The sequence below is a fragment of the Nerophis ophidion genome, linkage group LG21, assembly GCF_033978795.1.
Source record: "Nerophis ophidion isolate RoL-2023_Sa linkage group LG21, RoL_Noph_v1.0, whole genome shotgun sequence".
NCBI classification, from domain to species: Eukaryota; Metazoa; Chordata; class Actinopteri; order Syngnathiformes; family Syngnathidae; genus Nerophis; species Nerophis ophidion.
In genome coordinates this window covers 330,433-357,932 of record NC_084631.1, presented here as the reverse complement: position 1 = coordinate 357,932, position 27,500 = coordinate 330,433, and the positions used below count along the sequence as shown (strand labels likewise).

General features: G+C 39.2%; 1 protein-coding gene across 2 annotated transcripts in view; it reads right to left on the bottom strand.

The window, feature by feature from the left end:
• Positions 1-27,500, bottom strand: part of nedd9 (neural precursor cell expressed, developmentally down-regulated 9) — a 248,972-nt gene that overhangs the window by 212,535 nt on the left and 8,937 nt on the right. The window contains exons 2-3 of one of the 2 annotated variants that reach the window (XM_061881515.1): positions 18,458-18,516; positions 16,804-16,949 (exon numbers count right to left, since the gene is read on the bottom strand). The gene's annotated coding sequence lies outside the window, so the exon portion shown is untranslated. Of the gene's footprint in view, positions 1-16,803; positions 16,950-17,954; positions 18,056-18,457; positions 18,517-27,500 lie in introns of those variants that run through there. The other variant, XM_061881514.1, reaches the window with a different exon arrangement.

The window sequence follows — 27,500 nt, the reverse complement described above, 5'->3', positions numbered from 1 at the left end:
GTGACACTTTAATGATTAGAAAATGAGATCTGGCCGCATGATGGACGTGCTGGCAGGCAGTTTGGCGGCGGCACAAGTCACCTGCCCACAAATAGACACGTAATCAGGCCTGTTTCTAATAAACAATGACCGAGAAGACAGGCTTCCGTGCGGCTCGACATGAATAAATGTCCTCCTCCATCCTTGCCAGCCCCGCCAAAACGGCCTCCGCGCGCTTCCCCGAAGCCAACATGGGGCCCCCCGGGGACGCACGTCCATGTGAGGACGGCCTTTGAGGCTTTGCTGCGTGTTTATCCAATCACTGATCACCGCTTTGGGGTTTTTCCATGCAGCTTCACATGGTGGAAGTGCGGCAGAGTGTCATGGAGCTAATGTGCAGCCTGGCCGCGAGGGCGCATCTGTGCAGGGATGGAGGAGGAGGAGGAGGTGATGGGAAACATGTCATTATGTGGCATCTGCTAGACAGCTACTGCAACACCGTGTAGTCAGCAGGTCCTTTTTCAATGCAGGAAGGGCGGACATTCTACACACCCCGTTTCCATATGAGTTGGGAAATTGTGTTAGATGTAAATATAAACAGAATACAATGATTTGCAAATCCTTTTCAAGCCATATTCAGTTGAATATGCTACAAAGACAACATATTTCATGTTCAAACTGATAAAAAAAATTTTTTGTGCAAATAATGATTAAAGGCCTACTGAAAGCCACTACTAGCGACCACGCAGTCTGATAGTTTATATATCAATGATGAAATATTAACATTGCAACACATGCCAATACGGCCTTTTTAAGTTGACTAAATTGCAATTTTAAATTTCCCGCGAAGTGTCCCGTTGAAAACATCGGTATGATGACATGCGCGTGATGTCACCGGTTGTAGGGGACATGTTCCTCCAGCCCAATCCAAGCCATAAGTAGTCTGTTTTAATCACATAATTACACAGTATTCTGGACGACTGTGTTGCTGAATCTTTTGCAATGTGTTCAATTAATAATGGAGACGTCAAAGAAGAAAGCTGTAGGTGGCAAGTGGTGTATTGCAGCTGCCTTTAGCAACACAAACACAGGCGCTGTTTTCTTGTTTACATTCCCAATACTGTTGGGTTTTGCATGGTTGAATGAATGTATGTATGTATGTGTATGCTTGCTTTAGTACTATTATCTTGTGTTTATCATATAGCGTTGTTGTTTTATTTTTGTTTTTCATTGTTGTGTTTGCTACCATATTTGATCTTTCCATGTATATATTGTACTTCGGACCCCCTGTCAAAAGCTTCTTCTAGCTTATTTGGGGGACCCTTTCATGTATCAAACGTTTTTAAATGATGATATTCACCACTATTGTAAATGTTATATGGTATTGTGAATAAACTTGTAAACAGGTAAAGCTTTACTATGGAACGGAGCGGTCAAGCGAACATGGTTCCTGACCACATGTCAACCTGTGAGAAAGTTGTGCTAATAAGTTGGCTCTTACCGTAGACATGAGCGGAGCTTGCGTCGTTCCTCGTGCACCTGTCAAAGAGGCAGCTGCGGACTCTCTTGCCTCCTCCGACCGGCCTGCCCTTGAACATGGGATGCTTCCACCGAGGAGGAGTGGGGGAAAAAAGCTCAGCCCGGCCCGACCACCTTCGCTTTGCCTCGTCGAGAAACGTGGCTTCCTTCAGAGACACTGGCAGTCACCACACCCGTGGACACACCCCTCAGACTTTCAGGTACGACTATATAATCTCACTAAAACACAACTAACACAATAAGCAGATAAGAAATTATCCAGAATTATCCAAGTAAATGTGTCTAATATCTGAATCGCTCCTACTGCCCTGTCTTTTATTTCTTTTTTTTTTCTAGTCCTTCACTCACACTTTCCTCATCCACGAATCTTTCATCCTCGCTCAAATTAATAATGAAATTATCGCTTTCTCGGTCCAAATCGCTCTCGCTGTTAGTGGCCATGATTGTAAACAATGTTCAGATGTGAGGAGCCCTCTCACTGGTGACATCACTACTTCCGGTACAGGCAAGGCTTTTTTATTAGCGACCAAAAGTTGCGAACTTTATAGTGGATGTTCTCTACTAAATCCTTTCAGCAAAAATATGGCAATATCGGGAAATGATGAAGTATGACACATAGAATGGACCTGCTATCCCCGTTTAAATAAGAACATCTCATTTCAGTAGGCCTTTAACTTTACAATTTGATGCCAGCAACAAGTGACAAAGAAGTTGGGAAAGGTGGCAATAAATACTGATAAAGTTAAGGAATGCTCATCAAACACTTATTTGGAACATCCCACAGGTGTGCAGGCTAATTGGGAACAGGTGGGTGCCATGATTGGCTATAAAAACAGCTTCCCAAAAAATGTTCAGTCTTTCACAAGAAAGGATGGGGCGAGGTACACCCCTTTGTCCACAACTGCGTGAGCAAATAGTCAAACAGTTTAAGAACAACCTTTCTCAAAGTGACATTGCAAGAAATTTAGGGATTTCAACATCTACGCTCCATAATATCATCAAAAGGTTCAGAGAATCTGGAGAAATCACTCCAGTAAGCGGCATGGCCGGAAACCAACATTGAATGACCGTGACCTTCAATCCCTCAGACAGCACTGTAACAAAAACCGACATCAAGCTCGAACGGATATCACCACATGGGCTCAGGAACACTTCAGGAAACCACTGTCAGTAAATACAGTTCATCGCTACATCTGTAAGTGCAAGTCAAAGCTCTATTATGCAACGCAAAAGCCATTTATCAACAACATCCAGAAACGCTGCCGGCTTCTCTGGGCCCGAAATCATCTAAGATGGACTGATGCAAAGTGGAAAATTGTTCTGTGGTCTGAAGAGTCCACATTTCAAATTGTTTTTGGAAATATTCGACATCGTGTCATCCGGACCAAAGCGAACCATCCAGACTGTTATCGACGCAAAGTTCAAAAGCTAGCGTCTGTGATGGTATGGGGGTGCATTAGTGCCCAAGGCCTGGGTAAATTACACATCTGTGAAGGCACCATTAATGCTGAAAGGTACATACAGGTTTTGGAACAACATATTCTGCCATCTAAGCGCGGTCTTTTTCATGGACGCCCCTGCTTATTTCAGCAAGACAATGCCAAGCCACATTCAGCACGCGTTACAACAGCGTGGTTTCGTAAAAAGAGTGCGGGTACTTTCCTGGCCCGCCTGCAGTCCAGACCTGTCTCCCATGGAAAATGTGTGGTGCATTATAAAGTGTAAAATAGGACAGCGAAGACCCCGGACTGTTGAAGGACTGAAGCTCTACATAAAACAAGAATGGGAAATAATTCCACTTTCAAAGCTTCAACAATTAGTTTCCTCAGTTGCCAAACGTTTATTGAGTGTTGTTAAAAGAAAAGATGATGTAACACAGTGGTGAACATGCCCTTTCCCAACTACTTTGGCACGTGTTGCAGCCATGAAATTTTAGGTTAATTATTATTTGCAAAAAAGAATAGTTTATGAGTTTGAACATCAAATATGTTGTCTTTGTAGCATATTCAATATGGCTTGAAAAGGATTTGCAAATCATTGTATTCTGTTTATATTTACATCTAACACAATTTCCCAACTCATATGGAAACAGGGTTTGTAGATCATTTCCTATTCATTTGTGTTGATGTAAATGTGCAGAGATGACATTTTATAATGAAGATGCATTGTTCTTTCCTACTAAATATTCAGCACTCTGCATTGTAACAGAAAAGAGAATGGCGTCTTTGTTTAGATTTTGTTGCACGGCTGGCAGGCGACACAGAAGAGGTGTTAGAGAGCAGCAGGTAAGGCAGCTGTAGCAGCCAGCCAACCTTGCCAGGCCTCCCTTCCACCTCATTTAAGGCTCCACCGGCGATCTGTGACCCATCAAGTCGCTGGGCCTTAAACGCCGGCGACTCGACCCACCGCATGCATCCAAATAAAGGGCGAAGGCAGCGTCTGATCTCTCCTCAAATAGCGTGGCAAAGTCACAAAAACGGGAATATGCGGTGCAGAAAGTCATTTGAACTGACAGGGGAGCTGGGATTGAAGCAAACTGCAGATGTTTAGTAAACAGAAGATTAAATTGGCTGCTGTTTAAAATGTGTATATTTTGTGAAGACTAAATTTAGCGTCAGCTTTGTGTCGGAGGTGACAAAGTGTATTATTATTTCAGGGGTGTCCAAAGTGTATTATTATTTCAGGGGTTTCCAAAGTGTATTATTATTTCAGGGGTGTTCAAAGTGTATTATTATTTCAGGGGTGTCCAAAGTGTATTATTATTTCAGGGGTATCCAAAGTGTATTATTATTTCAGGGGTGTCCAAAGTGTATTATTATTTCAGGGGTGTCCAAAGTGTATTATTATTTCAGGGGTATCCAAAGTGTATTATTATTTCAGGGGTGTCCAAAGTGTATTATTATTTCAGGGGTGTCCAAAGTGTATTATTATTTCAGGGGTATCCAAAGTGTATTATTATTTCAGGGGTGTCCAAAGTGTATTATTATTTCAGGGGTGTCCAAAGTACCGCCAGGGGGACATTTGCGGACATATTGTCAAAAAAAAAACTGAATAACTGTTCAAAATGTCAAAAGGAAGACAATGACATCGGAAAAAGCTGAAATGTTGACAATTTGTCACTTACAATACAAAGTTGGCACTAAGTTTGGATATATAATGTCCGTTTGTGACATTTACAAAAACATATTTAAACTTTTCAAACTGTGTATAAAATTTTCAGCTTTTTTTTCTTGTTCCATTTAATCTTTTTGTTATGTTTTGGATACTTTTTAAATATCAATACAGATATGTTAAGGCCCATATCGTTACAAAATATTCATTCAATCAATCAATCAATCAATGTTTATTTATATAGCCCCAAATCACAAATGTCTCAAAGGACTGCACAAATCATTACGACTACAACATCCTCGGAAGAACTCCAACTTCAAATAAAATATACTATTTGAGTAAAATCAATATATTATGCAGATTAATAGAGGCAGGAATCTTTGGGCACCCTTTTGAATACAACAAAAAAACGAACTTTATTTTATTTGTAAAAGCAACTGTATCAATAAAAATTACAATATATATTTAATGTTTTTAAATCCTCCAAAATATTCTTTAAAAAAAATTCAAATAATTTAAATGGTGGGAAAAATGTATTTATACTGTATATACTGTGTGTGTGTATGTATATATATATATATATATATATACACACATATTTTTGTTTGTTTTGTGTGTATATATTAATATATATATATACATACATACATATACACACACACATACATACATATATATACACACATATTTTTGTGTGTATATATTAACATATATATATACATATATATACACACACACACACACACACACACATATATTTTTGTGTGTATATATTAATATATATATATACACACACACACACACACACACACACACACACACACACACACACACACACACACACACACACACACATACATACATACATACATACATATATATATATATATATATATATAATTACACACATATTATATATAAATATATATATATATGTGTTGTGGGCAACACTTTGGACACCCCTGGCTTAGAGGATATTTTTTAAATACAAATACAGATACGGGAAAGCCCATATCATTACAAAATTGATACAAATATAAGTAATATTTGAGTAAATGCAAAATAATTATGTAAGTTACTACAGGTGGGAATCTTTGGGCACCTCATGAATACAATGCAAAAAAATAAAAACAAAAAATGTATCAAAGCAACAGTATCAATAATAAAGAATAAAGAATAAAAAATGCATTCTTAAAAATATATATATTCAAATGGGATATTAAAAAAATATAATATATAAAAATGTATTCTTGAAAACGGATTCTGAATCTAAATAAATCGTGATGTGGATGTGAATGGATTTTTTGAGCACCCTTAAAAGTTACCATTAATTTGAAGTGAAGTCCCCTTCAATAAAGAGCAAACATTATAAAATGATATTAACAATCAATGGCGATCTCAGTAGTTTCATTCCATTTCTCACCACTTTTCAGTAAAAATACATGCTTCCATTATTTGGGTGATGAAAGTCTGCTCTTTAAAAACATCTTACTTAATATGTGATCATTTTTCTATTTTTAGGTGTATTGGATGGACTTTGATGTCTCCTTTAGTGCTGATTCAGCGTACAGTTTCAGTCACACATTCCCAAAAATGAAAGATCCCCTCCCCTGCGGCCTGAAACTTCATTCAATAATTAAAAACACTTCCTTTTCCCCTTCTTGCTTGAGCAAGTTTTCATCTCACCTCAAATGAAAGTATGCACATCCCGCCTGGATGAAAGTCTCCAGGCATGAAAGTGAAGCTGGCCAGAGCTCTGAGGGATTCTTCACAGCAACTTTTACCTGCCAATGTGTCTGCTGCAGCTCTTATGCTAAACATAGACTCAACATTCACAACTTATCCATTTGACTCGTTTTTTTTGACCTAGAAAATGTTACAATTTGGATGCTTGTGTCTAATGGTGATGTTTATGTATTCAAGTGTGAGCCTGAAAGCAGCTTGTTGTGTTGTGTTGTGTTCACACTGTTATCTCACAGATTGATGGACGTACTTATATGGGCATCCTAGTGAATGCATCTGGCATACAACAACATTTCATTAAAACATACATTGAAATTGTTCCCTTGAGGGGAAACTGAGTAAAACATGGCACACTGATGAAGCTTCACTTATTTTTACTAGAACAATAGACAAGGTTAATTTAGTTTGCTTCTCTTTCTTCCCCCAATATAAATACAAACCCTGTTTCCATATGAGTTGGGGAATTGTGTTAGATGTAAATAGAAACGGAATACAATGATTTGCAAATCCTTTTCAAGCCATATTCAGTTGAATATGCTACAAAGACAACATATTTGATGTTTTTTTGCAAATAATAATTAACTTTGAATTTCATGGCTGCAACACGTGCCAAAGTAGTTGGGAAAGGGCATGTTCACCACTGTGTTACATCACCTTTTTATAAACAACACTCAATAAACGTTTGGGAACTGAGGAAACTAATTGTTGAAGCTTTGAAAGTGGAATTCTTTCCCATTCTTGTTTTATGTAGAGCTTCAGTCCTTCAACAGTCCGGGGTCTCCGCTGTCCTATTTTATGCTTCATAATGCGCCACACATTTTCCATGGGAGACAGGTCTGGACTGCAGGCGGGCCAGGAAAGTACCCGCACTCTTTTTACGAAACCACGCTGTTGTAACGCGTGCTGAATGTGGCTTGGCATTGTCTTGCTGAAATAAGCAGAGGCGTCTATGAAAAAGACGGCACTTAGATGGCAGCATATGTCGTTCCAAAACCTGTATGTACCTTCCAGCATTAATGGTGCCTTCACAGATGTGTAAGTTAGCCATGTCTTGGGCACTAATGCACCCCCATACCATCACACATGTGTAAGTTACCCATGCCTTGGGCACTAATACACCCCCATACCATCACACATGTGTAAGTTACCCATGTCTTGGGCACTAATACACCCCCATACCATCACACATGTGTAAGTTACCCATGTCTTGGGCACTAATACACCCCCATACCATCACACATGTGTAAGTTAGTCATGTCTTGTTCACTAATACACCCCCATACCATCACACATGTGTAAGTTACCCATGCCTTGGGCACTAATACACCCCCATACCATCACACATGTGTAAGTTACCCATGTCTTGGGCACTAATACACCCCCATACCATCACACATGTGTAAGTTACCCATGTCTTGGGCACTAATACACCCCCATACCATCACACATGTGTAAGTTACCCATGCCTTGGCCACTAATACACCCCCATACCATCACACATGTGTAAGTTACCCATGCCTTGGGCACTAATACACCCCCATACCATCACACATGTGTAAGTTACCCATGCCTTGGGCACTAATACACCCCCATACCATCACACATGTGTAAGTTACCCATGCCTTGGGCACTAATGCACCCCCATACCATCACACATGTGTAAGTTACCCATGCCTTGGGCACTAATACACCCCCATACCATCACACGTGTAAGTTACCCATGCCTTGGGCACTAATACACCCCCATACCATCACACATGTGTAAGTTACCCATGCCTTGGGCACTAATACACCCCCATACCATCATACATGTGTAAGTTACCCATGCCTTGGGCACTAATGCACCCCCATACCATCACACATGTGTAAGTTACCCATGCCTTGGGCACTAATGCACCCCCATACCATCACACATGTGTAAGTTACCCATGCCTTGGGCACTAATACACCCCCATACCATCACACATGTGTAAGTTACCCATGCCTTGGGCACTAATACACCCCCATACCATCACACATGTGTAAGTTACCCATGTCTTGGGCACTAATACACCCCCATACCATCACACATGTGTAAGTTACCCATGCCTTGGGCACTAATACACCCCCATACCATCACACATGTGTAAGTTACCCATGCCTTGGGCACTAATGCACCCCCATACCATCACACATGTGTAAGTTACCCATGCCTTGGGCACTAATACACCCCCATACCATCACACATGTGTAAGTTACCCATGCCTTGGGCACTAATACACCCCCATACCATCACACATGTGTAAGTTACCCATGCCTTGGGCACTAATACACCCCCATACCATCATACATGTGTAAGTTACCCATGCCTTGGGCACTAATACACCCCCATACCATCACACATGTGTAAGTTACCCATGCCTTGGGCACTAATACACCCCCATACCATCACACATGTGTAAGTTACCCATGCCTTGGGCACTAATACACCCCCATACCATCACACATGTGTAAGTTACCCATGTCTTGGGCACTAATACACCCCCATACCATCACACATGTGTAAGTTACCCATGCCTTGGGCACTAATACACCCCCATACCATCACACATGTGTAAGTTACCCATGCCTTGGGCACTAATACACCCCCATACATGTGTAAGTTACCCATGCCTTGGGCACTAATACACCCCCATACCATCACACATGTGTAAGTTACCCATGCCTTGGGCACTAATACACCCCCATACCATCACACATGTGTAAGTTACCCATGCCTTGGGCACTAATACACCCCCATACCATCACACATGTGTAAGTTACCCATGTCTTGGGCACTAATACACCCCCATACCATCACACATGTGTAAGTTACCCATGCCTTGGCCACTAATACACCCCCATACCATCACACATGTGTAAGTTACCCATGTCTTGGGCACTAATACACCCCCATACCATCACACATGTGTAAGTTACCCATGTCTTGGGCACTAATACACCCCCATACCATCACACATGTGTAAGTTACCCATGCCTTGGGCACTAATACACCCCCATACCATCACACATGTGTAAGTTACCCATGCCTTGGGCACTAATACACCCCCATACCATCACACATGCTGGCTTTTCCACTTTGCATCCATAACAGTCTGGATGGTTTGCTTCCCCTTTGGTCCGGATGACACGATGTCGAATATTTCCAAAAACAATTTGAAATGTGGACTCGTCAGACCACAGAACACTTTTCCACTTTGCATCAGTCCATCTTAGATGATCTCGGGCCTAGAGGAGCCGGCGGCCTTTCTGGATGTTGTTGATAAATGGCTTTTGCTTTGCATAGTAGAGCTTTAACTTGCACTTACAGATGTAGTGAAAAACTGTATTTAGTAACAGTGGCGATATCTTTTAGAGATTGATGTCGGTTTTTGATACAGTGCCCTCTCAGGGATCGAAGGTCACGGTCATTCAATGTTGGTTTCCGGCCATGCCGCTTACGTGGAGTGATTTCTCCAGATTCTCTGAACCTTTTGATGATATTATGGAGCGTAGATGTTGAAATCCCTAATTTTTTTGCAATTGCACTTTGAGTAACGTTGTTTTTAAACAGTTTGACTATTTGCTCACGCAGTTGTGGACAAAGTGGTGTACCTCGCCCCATCCTTTCTTGTGAAAGACTGAGCATTTTTTGGGAAGCTGCTTTTATACCCAATCATGGCACCCACCTGTTCCCAATTAGCCTGCACACCTGTGGGATGTTCCACATAAGCGTTTGATGAGCAATCCTCAACTTTATCAGTATTTATTGCCACCTTTCCCAACTTCTTTGTCACGTGTTGCTGGCATCAAATTCTAAAGTTAATGATTATTTGCAAAAAATAAAATGTTTATGAAATATGTTGTCTTTGTAGCATATTCAACTGAATATGGCTTGAAAAGGATTTGCAAATCATTGTATTCTGTTTATATTTACATCTAACACAACTTCCCAACTCATACGGAAACAGGGTTTGTAATCGAAGTAAAACAATGAGAGGGCTATGGCTTCAGTAAGTGGATGAACGCAGGTTTTTTCATTCTCACATCTTAGCGGTGTGCAGAGCGACTGCTTTAGTGATAATCCTACATGGTATCTTTGCAAAACGATTCCACCACAGTAGACATCTTTTTAGTCGGAGTCTGTTTATTGTAACTGTCTTGTCCGCCTTGTAAACAGTCACATTTCTCGCACTCGGCAGGAGGCTTCGGTTTCAGATGCTGGAATGGATTTGGTGTGCTGCTGCCTTTTTTTCAAGCAAACTCGCAGTCCTTCGTTCCACACTTGTTGCAGCAAAACCAAACCGCTGACGAAACTTTTCCTTTCTTTGGATCGCTTTTGTTGGCATTAGCATTAGCCATGTTTTTCTAGGCATGTGAATCTCAGAAAAGGAAGTAAGGTGGAGGGCGGAAGCTACGGAAAAAATATATTTTTTAATCGTCTGCAACAAAAAAAAGTAGAATTTATCAACAAAATTGATATTCTGCCCAGGCCGACTCACAAACTCTGTTCAAGAGCCAATTAATTTTGTGCATGGAGTTACTGTTGTATCTTTTTGTATCGTTGCTCGGGAAGTTGCACAGCAGGTACACAACTGTAGTACCGCCTGTGTCGTAAATACCGAGACATACTCAAGACAGGAAGTTGTCTGATGGAGTCGTCGACAGACGTTATCAGATCAGTGAGGACGGCATCAGACCAGTGACTCCGTCTGTCACAGCCTGACTTCTGTCTTGTCATCAACATAACTCAGACAACTGTTTTTCGACGTAAAAAAATGAACTAAGGATGTCAAAGAATAAAAAAGAGACAGCTCTCTTATTGTCATTGCTGTTTTTGCAAAGACCAAATAACTATTTTTTTTTAATTTATTTGATCATGAAGGGAATTTTCCACAACAGGAAGTCCCTCTGGTTTTACTCCCCAGGTTGTATAAAAAAAAACACCCATATTCTCCACTTTTGGCCCCCCCTCCCCACACACACTTAGTGTACTCTTTGTAAATTGTCACTCAAACAATGTTGCCATACAGTAGAAGAAAATACACTCCCAAATACAGTAAAAACACTCAGATATTGAGGTTGCCAGGGCAACATCACAAGCAGCTTACATACAGTTTAGTAATATGTTTTTAGTTTTTTAAATAACATATGACGGAATGTGTGCATCACCGTTGTCATGGCAACTACTTAAAAACATCGCAGCACACAACTCAAAATAAGTGCAGAGGTGTCCTAAGTTCGGCCCACGGCTGATTTTTTTCAACGGCCGACCACACATTTAAAAAAATACTATAACAAGAGAAAAAATAATAGAGCAAACATGTAATGTAATGAAACAATGTTGCAATATTGATTGTGATAACACAAAAGGTCCCACGCAGGATGCTATTTTCTTTAAAACTCTTATTACTCAGAAACATTTAAAAAATATTTATCAATGGAAAGAGTAATATATATATTACATATACATATACACACACACACATTTATCTGGGGAGTGACGATTATTCTGAATTTAGCGGCTCAAAGCAAGCACATGTGCTGAAAGATACAACAATCCCAATGAGATCGGACATTGCGAGCGTCACACTGTTTTATACTCTTATTTTCAATATTTGGCAACATTTTTTTTATCTGTGGAGTGACGATTATTCTGAATGTAGCAGCTCAAAGCAAGCGCAGGTGCTGGAGGATACAACAATCCCAATGAGATCGGACATTGCGAGTGTTGCACTGTTTGATACTCTTATTTAGAAACATTTTTTTTTATTTGGAGAGTGACGATCATTGTGAGCGTTGCACGGTTTTATAATCTTATTTAGAATATTTGGCAACATTTTTTATCTGGGGAGTGATGATTATTCTGAAGTTAGCAGCTCAAAGAAAGTGCATGTGCTGGAAGATACAACAATCCCGATGAGATCGGACATTGAGAGCGTTGCACTGTTTTATACTCTTAGCTAGAATATTTAGCAACATTTCTTTAATCTGGCGGGTGACGGTTATTCTGAGTTTAGCTGCTGAATGCAAGCACAAGTGCTGAAAGATACAACAATCCCAATGAGATCGGACATCGTGAGCGTTACACTGTTTTATACTCTTATTTACAATATTTGGCAACATTTTTTTTTATCTGTGGAGTGACGATTATTCTGAATGTCGAGGCTCAAAGCAAGCGCAGGTGCTGGAGGATACAAAAACCCCAATGAGATCGGACATTGCGAGTGTTGCACGGTTTTATACTCTTATTTAGAAACATTTTTTTTTATTTGGAGAGTGACGATCATTGTGAGCGTTGCACGGTTTTATAATCTTATTTAGAATATTTGGCAACATTTTTTATCTAGGGAGTGATGATTATTCTGAAATTAGCAGCTCAAAGAAAGTGCATGTGCTGGAAGATACAACAATCCCAATGAGATCGGACATTGAGAGCGTTGCACTGTTTTATACTCTTACCTAGAATATTTAGCAACATTTCTTTAATCTGGCGAGTGACGGTTATTCTGAGTTTAGCGGCTCAAAGCAAGCACAAGTGCTGAAAGATAAAACAATCCCAATGAGATCGGGCATTGCGAGCACTGCACTGTTTTATACTCCATCCATCCATCCATTTTCTACCCCTTATTCCCTTTTGGGGTCGCGGGGGGCGCGGGCGCCTATTTCAGCTACAATCAGGCGGAAGGCGGCGTACACCCTGGACAAGTCGCCACCTCATCGCAGATAGACAGACAACATTCACACACTAGGGCCAATTTAGTGTTGCCAATCAACCTATCCCCTAGAATATTTAGCAACATTTTTTTTATCTGGGGAGTGACGATTATTCTGAATTTAGCAGATCAAAGCAAGCGCAGATGCTGGAAGATACAACAATCCTAATGATATCAGGCATTGCGAGCGTAGCACTGTTTTATACTATTATTTTGAATATTTAGTAACCATATTTTTTATCTGGGGAGGGACGATTAGTCTGAATTTAGCGGCTCAAAGCAAGCACATGTGCTGAAAGATACAACAATCCCAATGAGATCGGACATTGCGAGCGTTACACGGTTGTATACTCTTATTTACAATATTTGGCAACATTTTTTTTGTCTGGGGAGTGACGATTATTCTGAATGTAGCAGCTCAAAGCAAGCACAGGTGCTGGAAGATACAACAATCCCAATGAGATCGAACATTGCGAGGGTTGCACGGTTTTATACTCTTCTTAGAAAAAAAATAAAAATTTTTGGAGAGTGACAATCATTGTGAGCGTTGCACAGTTTTATAATCTTATTTAGAATATTTGGCAACATTTTTTATCCGGGGAGTGATGATTATTCTGAAATTAGCAGCTCAAAGAAAGTGCATGTGCTGGAAGATACAACAATCCCAATGAGATCGGACATTGCGAGCGTTGCACTGTTTTATACTCACTTAGAATATTTACCAACATTTCTTTAATCTGGCGAGTGACGGTTTTTCTGAATTTAGCAGCTCAAAGCAAGCACATGTGCTGAAAGATAAAACAATCCCAATGAGACCGGGCATTGCGAGCGTTGCACTGTTTTATACTATTATTTTGAATGTTTAACAACATTTTTTTTTATCTGGGGAGTGATGATTATTCAGAATTTAGCAGCTCAAAGCAAGAACATATGCTGGAAGATACAACAATCCCAATGAGATTGGCCATTGTGAGCGTTGCACTGTTTTATACTCTTATTTACAATATTTAGCAACATTTTTTTTATCTGGGGAGTGATGATGTTCTGCATTTAGCAGCTTAAAGCAAGGGCATGTGCTGGAAGATACAACAATCCAATGAGATCGGACATCGCGAGTGTTGCGCTGTTTTATACTCTTATTTAGAATATTTAGCGATATTTCTACATGAAAACAACTCACACAAAGTCCGTCAGTGTTTGAAAACACAGAAAGTGGTTTCTTCGATGTTGACAGAAGTTGCCCAGGAAAGAAGTTATGGTTAAACCTAAAAAGAGCAAAATACTTTAAATGTTATCATGAATGGGTATTTTATTACACACTGTTGGAGGTTTTTGGGGGGCAACATAGGCGGAATTTTTCTTGGTGTGAAATACGGAGGTTAGTGTATTTTGTTTTATTTGATCTTTTATTGATATATATTAGTGCGCAATGTGTAGTATTTATTACTTTTTGTCTTTTTCCATTATGTTTTACTTCTGCAATTGTATGTAAAAACCGATATTGCAATTTCCCCGGTGTGGGATGAATAATACAGTCTATCCCGGTGTTTTTCAACCACTGTGCCGCGGCACACTAGTGTGCGGTGAGATCCAGTCTGGTGTGCCGTGGGAGATGATCTCATTTCACTTATTTGGGTTGAAAAATATTTTTTGCAAACCAGCAATTATAGTCTGCAAATGATGTGTTGTTGCGGTCTACTCTCGGCAGAGTAACCGTGTAATACTCTTCCATATCAGTAGGTGGCAGCCGGTAGCTAAGTGCTTTGTAGATGTCGGAAATAGCGGGACGCAGCGTGCAGGTAAAAAAGGTGTCTAATGCTTAAACCAAAAACAAACAAAAAGGTGAGTGCCCCTAAGAAAAGGTATTGAAGCTTAGGGAAGGCTATGCAGAACGAGACTAAAACTGAACTGGCCACAAAGTCAACAAAACCAGAATGCTGGACGACAGCAAAGACTTACTGTGGAGCAAAGATGGCGTCCACAAAGTACATCCGTACATGACAATCAACAATGTCCCCACAAAGAAGGATAAAAACAACTGCAATATTCTTGATTGCTGAAACAAAGCACAATCAAATCAACAAAACAAAGTAGATGCGGGAAGTATGCCTCAAAGGAAGACATGAAACTGCTACAGGAAAATACCCCCAAAACGAGAAAAAGCTAAAGTAGAAGCGCAAGACAAGAACTAAAATACAAGAACTATAGGTAGGATTTGTGACGAACCCCAAGATGCAGAGATGGTGGCTGGCATTAAACAGGAAAACATGATTTAATGTCCAAAAATATAAAAATGGACGGAAAAAAACACAAAGCAGAAAAACCAGGAGACAGGTAGCAGGAACAAGAATTGAACATCTCACAAGCGACGAGGAACCAGGGAGAACTGGAGACAGAAAGCAGTCCACGTAAAAAGACAACGACAAGTCATAATGACAATAATCCAGCTCTGACTGGAGGACAAAGCAGGTTTAAATAGGAGCGGGCTGATTGACACCAGGTGTGGCCAGGTGCCAATCAGCCGCAGCTGAGGGGAAACAGCGCTCAGGGAGAAAAGCAGGAAACAAAGACATACTCAGAGGAAAAACTAAAACAAAACAAAACAAAACCGTCAGGGACAAGCCTGACAGCATGCTTTGTTATGGTTTAAAGTCATATCCAACGACTTTTAGGATAGTATAGCTCGGTTGGTAGAGTGGCCGTGCCAGCAACTTGAGGGTTCCAGGTTCGATCCCCACTTCCACCATTCTAGTCAATGCCGTTGTGTCTTTGGGCAAGACACTTTACCCACCTGCTCCCAGTGCCACCCACACCGCTTTGAATGGAACTCAGATATTGGCTTTCACTATGTAAAGCGCTTTGAGTCACTTGAGGGAAAAGGGCTATATAAATATAATTCACTTCACTTAAATAATAGTGACATGATTAACACAGGTGCGTAAATCCTAAACAAATCAGGGGCGTGAGTCCAAATGAGTACAGGTGAACTAATCGGTCGTCATGGTGACAAAACAATGGAGCGTAAACAGGAACTAAAAAGAGTCTTAAACCAACAGAACATAACGAAACAAAACATGACATTATTAGTGAGAACATACTTATTTTAAGGTGTTTTGGGGTTCATTGAGGTTAGCTAATTTTACTTGTTTTGGAAAGCCACATTTTCTTGTTCTATTGGCAGATCATTTTGCTAGGTTCAAATAAAATACCCCTCTTTTGTATTTTTGTATTCTTGTTTATGAACACTGACTTTTTGCAGTGTGTGCCTCCGTATTTTTTCAAGGCAAAAAATGTACCTTGGCCTCATAAAAAGTTTGAAAAACAGGGCTCTACCCTATCCGAGATTGTATCCCCATTAGCTGCCTCTTACTAGTGTTTTTTCACTGTTTAGAAGGAGCAGAAATGACAAAGACATGCATTCTAACAGAAGTAACGCCACATCCAATGAGAGCCAATACTTCTTACGACCTGTTTATGACTGTGTGTGTGTGTGTGTGTGTGTCTGCAGCACAGTTGTACGCCACTAATGAAGTGCTGGTTGCCCATAGTGATCTGCGATGTAACTCAACACACTTGCGACGATCAATATCAGAGCGGCAAACAAGAGCGATGGAGGCGTGTGATAAAGTCCGACTGAGTTAGACCAGATCCCAGACCATGATAGGCCTGTTGGGACTGGATGGTTTGGGCTGCTTACCAGAATTCTCCAAACATGCCGGGAAGGTTTATGCTTCTGGAAAGTTTGATTGTTGGTTTTCGAGTTTATCTTCATCACCGGCATTCCACCAGGAATCTGTTTTTCTTGACTTTTCTCTGTGCTGCTCCAGACCCGTTACTGCAGCTCTGGGAGGGAGGGAGGCAAGCATCAAGGGGAGGATCACATTCTAATAATTGAAGTTTCAGATTTTGGGGGTCTTTTGTGGTAGGAAATTACACAACTCTGTGTAGAGGAACAAATATCATGCTGCGTTATTTCCTTTTGTTTGATATATCTTTGTGTGCACTTGCTTTTATTGCCAGGCCAGACTTTTATGGCTATTGTATTCAAATCCTTTTTCTGTGTGGTCTGTCAGTCATGACAAAACATATTTCAATGACCAGGAAATAAGCAATTAAACAAACAAATATAAATGATTATATCCATATTTTAAAAGTTATTTTATCCTAAAAAATTATATGTATATATACACACATATATTTGCATATACATACATATATACACATATCTACATATACACACACATATATATATATATATATACACACATATATACAGCTAAACATATACACACACATATATATATATACATATACATATACATATATACATATACATATATATATATATATATACATATATATATATATATATATACACACACACATATATACACAGCTAAACATATATATATATATATATATATATATATATATAGTACACACATTATATATACAGTAAAATATAATAAAAAAAATATTACAAATAAAAGAAAACAAAAATAATGAAATAAAATACTATGAATAAGAAAAAGTACTATTTCAAATAAATAAATTATATTCAATAAAATAAAATTAAAATTAAAAAAATAAAACATTTAATTTAAAAACAAAATAAAACAAAAATCAATACAACATAACACAAAAGGAAACAAAATAAATAAATCGATGATATAAAACAAATTAATAAATACAAAAGAACAAAATAAAATGAAAGACAATAAAACAAAAAATAAATACGATAAACCAAAAATTGTAAAAAAAAAAATATATATATAAAAGCAAAAATAAATAATGCAACAAAACTAAATAGGAAAAAATAAAATTCAAAGGAAATACATCAAAACTTACGTAAAACTGGCCTGAATGGAAGTAAATGAAGATAATCCAAGATCATAACCCTGCTCATCATGAACAGTGAGCCATGCTTATTAATTAACAATCAAACTGCTCCAAAAAGATGAAGCACTTCCTGCATTTGAAAGGGACTATTTTTCATTTATTTTGTTGCCGTAACATTGATGATCTTCATCATCTTAACAATAAAACAAAACACAGTTAGCGCCAATTTTCAGAAGCCATTTATCAAAATATCAAAGTGTTATTGGAATTCCTGTGAAGTAAAGATCCAAAAAAAACGTTTTTGGAAAATGGAAAAGATAAAAGACATTGGTGGGCCGTGATTGTTGTGAAGTGCACCATCCCAGCATACCTGTGCCCTCAGGTGACTTACGAGACACCACAGCCTCCCCCGGGCCAGAACATGAAGGAACTTGTCTTCTTTGTAAAGAAAAACTCCCCACTAAATATTTCCACAAAGAAAAAAAAAAAGGCTTGTTTTTCATTGAGCTTACGTTGCTTGGAGCAGTCTGGACGTCAGTGTGGACTTCTCAGCTCTCAAGGTGTCCGACACCTGCGATCACATCAACAACACAACACATTATCTCCTACATTTCAGCACTTCTGACAATGGAACTGCATTCTTGTCTTCTGGCCTTGTTAGTCTTTACAGCAGGGGTCGCCCGCAAGGACCAGATGAGGCGCCCGCTGGCCTGTTCTAAAAATAGCAGCACTTACCAGTGAACTGCCTCTATTTTTTTTAATTACATTTATTTACTAGCAAGCTGGTCTCGCTTTGCTTGACATTTTTAATTCTAAGAGAGACAAAACTCAAATACAATTTGAAAATCCAAGAAAATATTTCAAAGACTTGGTCTTCACTTATTTGAATAAATGCATTTATTTTTTTTACTTTGCGTCGTATAACTTTCAGAAAGACGATTTTAGAGAAAAAATACAACCTTAAAAATGATTTTAGGATTTTTAAACACATACCTTTTTACCTTTTAAATTGCTTCCTCTTCTTTCCTGACAATGTTCCATCCATCCATCCATCCATTTTCTACCGCTTATTCCCTTTTGGGGTCGCGGGGGGCGCTGGCGCCTATCTCAGCTACAATCGGGCGGAAGGCGGGGTACACCCTGGACAAGTCGCCACCTCATCGCAGGGCCAACACAGATAGACAGACAACATTCACACTCACATTCACACGTTAGGGCCCATTTTTTTTTTAGTGTTGCCAATGTTCAAGTATTTTTTTATTTTTACTGTAAAGAATAAATAAATACATTTTTATTTAATTCTTCATTTTAGCTTCTGTTTTTTCGACAAAGAATATTTGTGAAATATTTCTTCATATTTATCAAGATCAAAATTCCAGAAAATGACTCTGGCCAATCTAGAACATTTGTAGAATCAAATTTAAATCTTATTTCTAAGTGGATTTTAACCTATTTGAAACATGTCATCAAAATTCTAAAATTAATCTTAATCAGGAAAAATTACTAATGATGTTCCATAAATTATTAAATTTTCCAAAAGGATTCAAATCAACTTGTTTTTCTCTTCATTTTTTTCGGTTGAATTTTGAATTTTCAAGAGTCGAAATTGAAGATAAACTATGTTTCAAAATTTTATTTTATTTTTTTCCCGTATTTTCTCCTCTTTCAAACCGTTCAATTAAGTGTTTTTTTCATCATTTCTACAAAAAAACTTCCGTGAAAGGAAAAAAAATGTACGACGGAATGACAGACAGAAATACCCATTTTTTTAAATATATATATAGATTTATTTATAAAAGGTAAATTGAGCAAATTGGCTATTTTTAGCAATGTATTTAAGTGTGTATCAAACTGGTAGCCCTTCGCATTAATCAGTACCATAAAAGTAGCTCTTGCTTTCAAAAAGGTTGCTGACCCCTGGACTAGAGCCAGATGTGGCTCTTTTGAGGACTGCACCTGGCTCTCAGGTAAATCTTAGCTGACATTGCTTAACACGATAAGTAATAAATAATTCTGCTGGTAATCACAGTGTCAAAAAAAAGGTTCAAAATATAAATCGTTCTCATGCATTTTCATCCATCCATCCGGTTTCTACCGCACCTGTTCAAGAAGTCGCATTAATGGGAAGAAGTATTTTATTTATTTTTGGTTAGCCTCAGAATAACAATGTTATTCAAAAGAATAAGAGACTTATTATACTCTAAAAATGTTGTTTTTTCTTAAAAATGCACGCATATAGTTGTATTCAGTCTTAAAAAATAAATATATATATGGCTCTCACGGAAATACTTTTAAAAATATTTGGCTTTCGTGGCTCTCAGCCAAAAAGGTTCCCGACCCCTGTACTAGGTCATAAAATCAGTGTCAGTTGAGTCGGTCCATAGGTGGCCTGTAGGGATTTTTTATGTCCAGCAGATGTCAGTATTTAGTGACACAGTATCAGTTTTGCAATGTGTCGAAACGCTTCATGACGCCTCATCGACCAATCACTAGCGGAGGCACAATTTGGGCTAAGGAACAAAACTAACGCATAAACAGACTACGAACATAAATTAAACAAAACTTACTTGGCATGGCATGAGGCACAAAATTATGGCAGGGCATGAAAAAAGTCAGCACAGAGCAAGAAAAGCTCACAATGACGCCAGGACGAGCAACAGAAAAATACAGGCTTAAATAGTGATGTGGTGATTGAAAACAGGTGCATGAGTTCAAATGAATCAGGTGCGTGAGAACAGGTGAACTGATTGATAGTCATGGCAACAAAACAAGGGAGTGAAAAAAAAACAGGAAGTTAAAGAGTCCAAAGGTCAAACAGCACATGGCCGGACAAAAACATGATCAACAGACATGACCGGTTTACTTCTTTTAAGGGTTTTGCTCCTAAATGATCTCAGTAAGATATTCAGCTTGTTGCTGAGATTTGATGATCTATATTGAGTAAAACATACAATATCAAGTGTTGCAAAGCCGTGTCATCAACACCCGCAAGTATAAAACCGCTCTTTCAAAGTAATAACTTATTTCAAGCATGACATAAAAAATTCTGACTTTGACACAATTGTGTCTCATAATCAAAAGAGATGACAGCCAAATGGACTTTGAGAATAAACTCATTTTAAGGTATTTTGGGGTTCATTGAAGTTAGTTAATTTGACTTGTTTTGGAAAATCTTGACAATGTCAAGTTGTGTTTGTGACCAACCCCAAGATGCAGAGAAGGTGGCAGGCATTGAGCAGGAAAACATGATTTAATGTCCATGAAATAAAGCAAAAAACAAACCAGGAACAGGATGCCATGAACAGGAAGTAGAAGACGAGGAACAAAAAAGACAGCACGCTGCAAACAGCTAGAGGTTCAGGTACAAACGGTCGGAGCTACAAGTCGTAATGATAATAATCCAGCCCAGAGTGGAAGAACAAGCAGGTCTAAATAGCAACTGGCTGATCGACACCAGGTGTGGCCCCGTGCCAGTCAGCCACAGCTGAGGGGAAAAAACACTCAGGGATAACAGCAGGAAATAAAGACAAAATAAGAGCGCTGACAGGAAATAAGACAAACAGAGGAAAAACTAACACATGACCAAACTTTCAGGTACAAACCTGACAGACAAGCTAACATTTCTTGTTCTATTGGCAGATCGTTTTGCTTAGTTCAAGTAAAAGTTTGTGTTTTTTTCCCCTTGTTTTTGAACACTGACTTTTTGCAGTCTGCAGGAAGTAGTCCGATAAACTAAACTATGGAACTTAACAAGTTTAGGATTTAATTTTCATTACTCTATTTGAGTCACATCCTCACTTAACTATTTAACTCTCAACTCTGTGTTTTGTTTTTTTTTGCTCCAGAATCCAAAATTCTATATTTCTCTGGATAGAAAACACTTAAGTAACTTCTTAATAAAATTGTACTTGTCAAAGTAGTTTTTATGACATCATTATTTTTACTTTTATTTGAGCATTTTTGTGAAGAAAATCCACTACTTTTACTTTGAGACATTGTGTTTTTTATTCCGATTGCTACATTTATTTATATCGTCATCATATTCATTTATTTAAAGGTGGCGGGAGAGGCCAAAAACTGTTCAAAATATAGCATTACTTTATATTAGAGTTGTAAGGTACACCGGTATTAATTCATCAAAAACGGTACTTTACTCACGTCGTGACATTGCTGGTTTTACGAGCAGAGGAGCATGTTCGGCAGCGCACAATCAAGGAGTACTTACAAGCAGATACAATCTGTAGACAGAAAAGGAAGAATGGATGCATTTTAGCCTAAAGACTGATGATAAAGGTGAAGTTCTAACACTTAAAAACGCCCTCAGGAAGAGTTAGACTAATGATGTATAAGTTATCACACAACTCATACGCTTAAAGGCCGCTGCTATAGTTATTATCAATTGTGCTGAAGTTTTACTTTTCTATCTGTGCAAAGGGACAACTTGCAATCCAAAAATCGCGAGTCATCTCGTATCAGTTTTTGCGTCCAGAACCGGCCTGCTGACTGCCAAGGGTGAACATCTAGTGCCGTGATGCAGACAGAGCAGAGACAGGGCGATATCACGGGTGTCAGCACATTTGGATTTCATGAATAATCATATATTGTGTCTAACTGGGGCTGCTGAGATTACCCACCTTCCTTCAGAGGCAGCCTCAGTGATGTGACCAGGGACCTCCCAAATAACTAAAGGAGCACGTGGGACTGTTACCTTAGAGCGTAGGTTGGTTCTGTAACTAAGAGTACAGCCCAAAACGTCTCTCCTCATTGAGCCAAATTGAACCCTGTCTCTGCATGATTCCTTGCTTCTTGTCTGTTTAATACCAAACGTCTCTCCTCTTTGAGCCAAATTGAACTCTGTCTCTGCATGATTCCTTGCTTCTTGTCTGTTTAATACAAAACATCTCTCCTCTTTGAGCCAAATTGAACTCTGTCTCTGCGTGATTCCTTGCTTCTTGTCTGTTTAATACGAAACGTCTCTCCTCTTTGAGCCAAATTGAACTCTGTCTCTGCGTGATTCCTTGCTTCTTGTCTGTTTAATACAAAACGTCTCTCCTCTTTGAGCCAAATTGAACTCTGTCTCTGCGTGATTCCTTGCTTCTTGTCTGTTTAATACAAAACGTCTCTCCTCTTTGAGCCAAATTGAACTCTGTATCTGTGTGATTCCTTGCTTCTTGTCTGTTTAATACAAAACGTCTCTCCTCTTTGAGCCAAATTGAACTCTGTCTCTGCGTGATTCCTTGCTTCTTGTCTGTTTAATACAAAACGTCTCTCCTCTTTGAGCCAAATTGAACTCTGTCTCTGCACGATTCCTTGCTTCTTGTCTGTTTAATACAAAACGTCTCTCCTCTTTGAGCCAAATTGAACTCTGTCTCTGCATGATTCCTTGCTTCTTGTCTGTTTAATACAAAACGTCTCTCCTCTTTGAGCCAAATTGAACTCTGTCTCTGCACGATTCCTTGCTTCTTGTCTGTTTAATACAAAACGTCTCTCCTCTTTGAGCCAAATTGAACTCTGTCTCTTCATGATTCCTTGCTTCTTGTCTGTTTAATACAAAACGTCTCTCCTCTTTGAGCCAAATTGAACTCTGTCTCTGCACGATTCCTTGCTGCTTGTCTGTTTAATAGATGTCATCAGTGTTTGAACCTGACAGGAAGAGGTGCTTTAAGACATGGCTAGCTAGCCAGCTGCTAATGTCCAGCCGCAGTCTGCAGTGATTTAGCTGCTTTTAAATCACTAATTCTCATCTCCATGGCGACAAATAAAGGCAGTTCCTTACAAGTATCATTATCACTGGAGGACGAGGAATAGATAAACATGCTTCACTACACACCGAAGCTCACCGGCATCAAAATGTAAACAAACGCCATTGGTGGCTGACATCCACTGTAATGATACCAAATACAGGCGCGTATCTCCTCGATACTATTATGATTACATCGATATTTTTTTACGTCCTTTTTTTAAAAGAGTATATTATGTTTATAAACTCAGGAAATACGTCCCTGGACACATGAGGACTTTGAATATGACCAATGTGTGATCCTGTAACTACTTGGTATCGGATCGATAACTAAATTTGTGGTATCATCCAAAAATAATGTAAAGTATCCAAACGACAGAAAAATAAATGATTATTACATTTTAACAGAAGTGTAGATAGAACATGTTGAACGAGAAAGTAAGTAGATATTAACAATAAATGAACAAGTGGCTTAATAATTCATTTCCTACCGCTTGTCCTTTATAACTGTTGTGTTTTGTCATTTCCCTGCTTTTTCCTTTTTTTATGGTGTCTGTTTTCTTCAGTTGATTAGTCCCCAGCGAGGCACACCTGCAACAAATCCTACCCAGGTGTATTTAAGCTGGTCACCGACAGCTGGGTCCTGCCGGTCATTCTCTCCTGTACCTCCCAGGTGCAGGCGCCTGTTTCACCTCGTCAGTCCTGGTACCTCGTTTTCCCTTATTCCTGAAATTCCTCACCTCTTTGTGTTTGCTTCCTAGCCTCCCTGAGCGAAAGAGGATTTTGTGTTGGACTTTTTGCTATGCTCAAGTGCGCCCAGGCCTTTCCCCCTGCCGACCACTGAGGGACCTGTTTGTGTTCGATTATTCATGGTGTGCACTTCTGCCCCATCACTTTTTTGTTACACTTTTGTAATTCTACCTGGCCTCCCGTCTCTGCATCCTGGGGTCATCAAATCCTAACAATAATTTTAACAAAATAAAATGACAATATGTTACTGCATACGTCAGCAGACTAAATTAGGTGCATTTGTTTGTTTACTTACTACTAAAAGACAAGTTGTCTAGTATGTTCACTATTTTATTTAAGGACACAATTGCAATAATAAACATATGTTTAATGTACCCTAAGATGTTTTGTTAAAGCCAATAATGCCATTTTTGTGGTCCCCCTTTATTTAGAAATGTAACAAAATACATTTTGGTACCAATATTGGTACAACCGTAGAGTAAACATGTTGCGGTAAGTTGTCGATGTTTTTTAATTTTTCTATGTTTTAGCTGTGCCTATGCTAACATTAGCGCCGCTATAGCATCAACGGTAGGTCGTGAGTTCAAACCCCGGCCGAGTCATACCAAAGACTATGCACTCAGAATCAAGGGTCGGAATTGGGGGTTAAATCACCAAAAAAATGCTGCTCACTGCTCCCCTCACCTCCCAGGGTGTGATCAAGGGTGATGGGTCAAATGCAGAGAATAATTTTGCCACAACTAGTGTGTGTGAGACAATCATTGGTACTTTAACTTTTTTAACTTTTGTAGTACATGATGTACTAGTCTGCGATGAGGTGGCGACTTGTCCAGGGTGTACACCGCCTTCCGCCTGATTGTAGCTAAGATAGGCACCAGCGACCCCAAAGGGAATAAGCGGTAGAAAATGGATGGATGGATGATGTACTAGTGACTTTCTACAATTGTAGTGCAAGTACCATTCAAAAATAAACCCGGAGTTACTCACCAGTTACTAAGTACTTCTCACTAGATACTTTACTAGTGTTGCTGTAAAAGTATAACTTCGGCTATTTGCAACGTTTTTTTTTTTGCAAAAGAAACCAGATGAAAAATACAATAAATAAGGCTGACTAATGGCTGCGGGTGTGTTGTGTCAGACGTTAGTTGTGGTCCAGCCTGTGATGTGAAGCCAATTTTTATGTCAAAGCAGTGAGAGATCAAACCCCGGGGTTCATGTGCACCACTTCAAACACGTTGTGGTTCACGCTGGGATTGTCAACACCTGCTTTTACACAGCCGGCACAGGTGAGTCCTGATAAACTTCTCACATGAGCTCGTTCTCCTCGTAAAAGGTGGTTTACAGTGCCGGGCGAGATCAAACTACCGTATTTCCTTGAATTGCCGCCGGGGCGCTAATTAATTTAAAACCTCTTCTCACTCTGCCACTTACCAAAGGCATGCGGTAAATTTAGGCCTGCGCTTAAAAATTTGAGTGTGATGTAAGAATACCATCATGAAAAGCACATTTAATAAAAAAAAACGTTATTATGGTCTTACTTTTACTTATAAATGAAGTCCATGCGCAGCTCCTTCTGATCAAAAGCATCGATAACTTGTTTATAGAAGTCTTCCTTATCTTTCTTCAGTTTTAAAAGTCTCTCTGTCTCGATGGAGATCTTCTTATATTACCTCCTTTTCAATTTTCCTGAAGGAATAAATAAAGTGCTATCTAATCTAATCTAATCCTGCTTCGATTGAAAGTCCAGTTTAAAAAACTGTTTTATTTTAGATATGTAATCCTCCATGTTAAAAGTGCAAGCGAGAGGAAAAAATAAAGGATCGCTGCTCACTCTTGCTGCTTGTTGTCACTTCTTCTGCAGCCGAGTAGTCGCAAGAAGGATCACTAGCGCCCTCTACCACCAGGAGGCGGGAGTCATTTAATGACTCCTATTTGACACACGCAGCTACGGTATATTAATAAAACATAGCTGCTTGCTGTTCTTTTTAGCATATTCAATAGCTTGACCTTAAATCCTACTGAATAGCTCTTAATCTTCTTCCCTTTATGCGATTTAAAATGATTGAAATCAGCCTCCTCCATTTTGAAAATGATGACAGGTGAAGTGTCACTCGTGACGTGACGAGTTTGACCCGGGGGAAATTCTAGGCATATGCTAATTATTTGGCAAAACGAGTTTGACCCGGCGGAAATTCTAGACATGCGCTAATAAAAATAATATATGGCAAAACGAGTTTGACCCGGCGTTAATCCTGAGCCGGCGTTAATGCTAAGCATGCGCTAATTATTTTGAGAAACGAGTTTGACCCGGCAGTAATTCTAGGCAGGGGCATACTATATACCCGGTGGCAATTCAAGGAAATACGGTAGTACTGTTGTAACTAGAGAAGTCCGATAATATCGGACTGCTGATATTATCCGCCGAGAAATACTTAAAAATGTAATATCGGGAATTATCAGTATCGGTTTCGAAAAGTAAAATGTATGACTTTTTAAAACGCCGCTGTGTACACGGACGTAGGGAGAAGTACAGAGCGCCAATAAACCTTAAAGGCACTGGCTTTGCATGCCGGCCCAGTCACATAATATCTACGGCTTTTCACACACACAAGTGAATGCAAGGCATACTTGGTCAACAGCCATACAGGTCACACTGAGGGTGGCCGTATAAACAACTTTAACACTGTTACAAATATGCGCCACACCGTGAACCCACACCAAACAAGAATGGCAAACACATTTCGGGAGAACATCCGCACTGTAACACAACAGGACAAATACCCAGAATCCCTTGCAGCACTAACTCTTCCAGGACGCTACAATATACACCCCCCCGCCCACCTCAACCTCCTCATGCTCTCTCAGGGAGAGCATGTCCCAAATCCCAAGCTGCTGTTTTGAGGCATGTTAACAAAAAAAAGAATGCACTTTTTGACTTCAATAATAAATATGACAGTGCCATGATGGCATTTTTTTCCATAACTTGAGTTGATTTATTTTGGAAAACCTTGTTACATTGTTTAATGCAACAAGGTTTTAGGCATAATAATGTGTTCATTCCATGA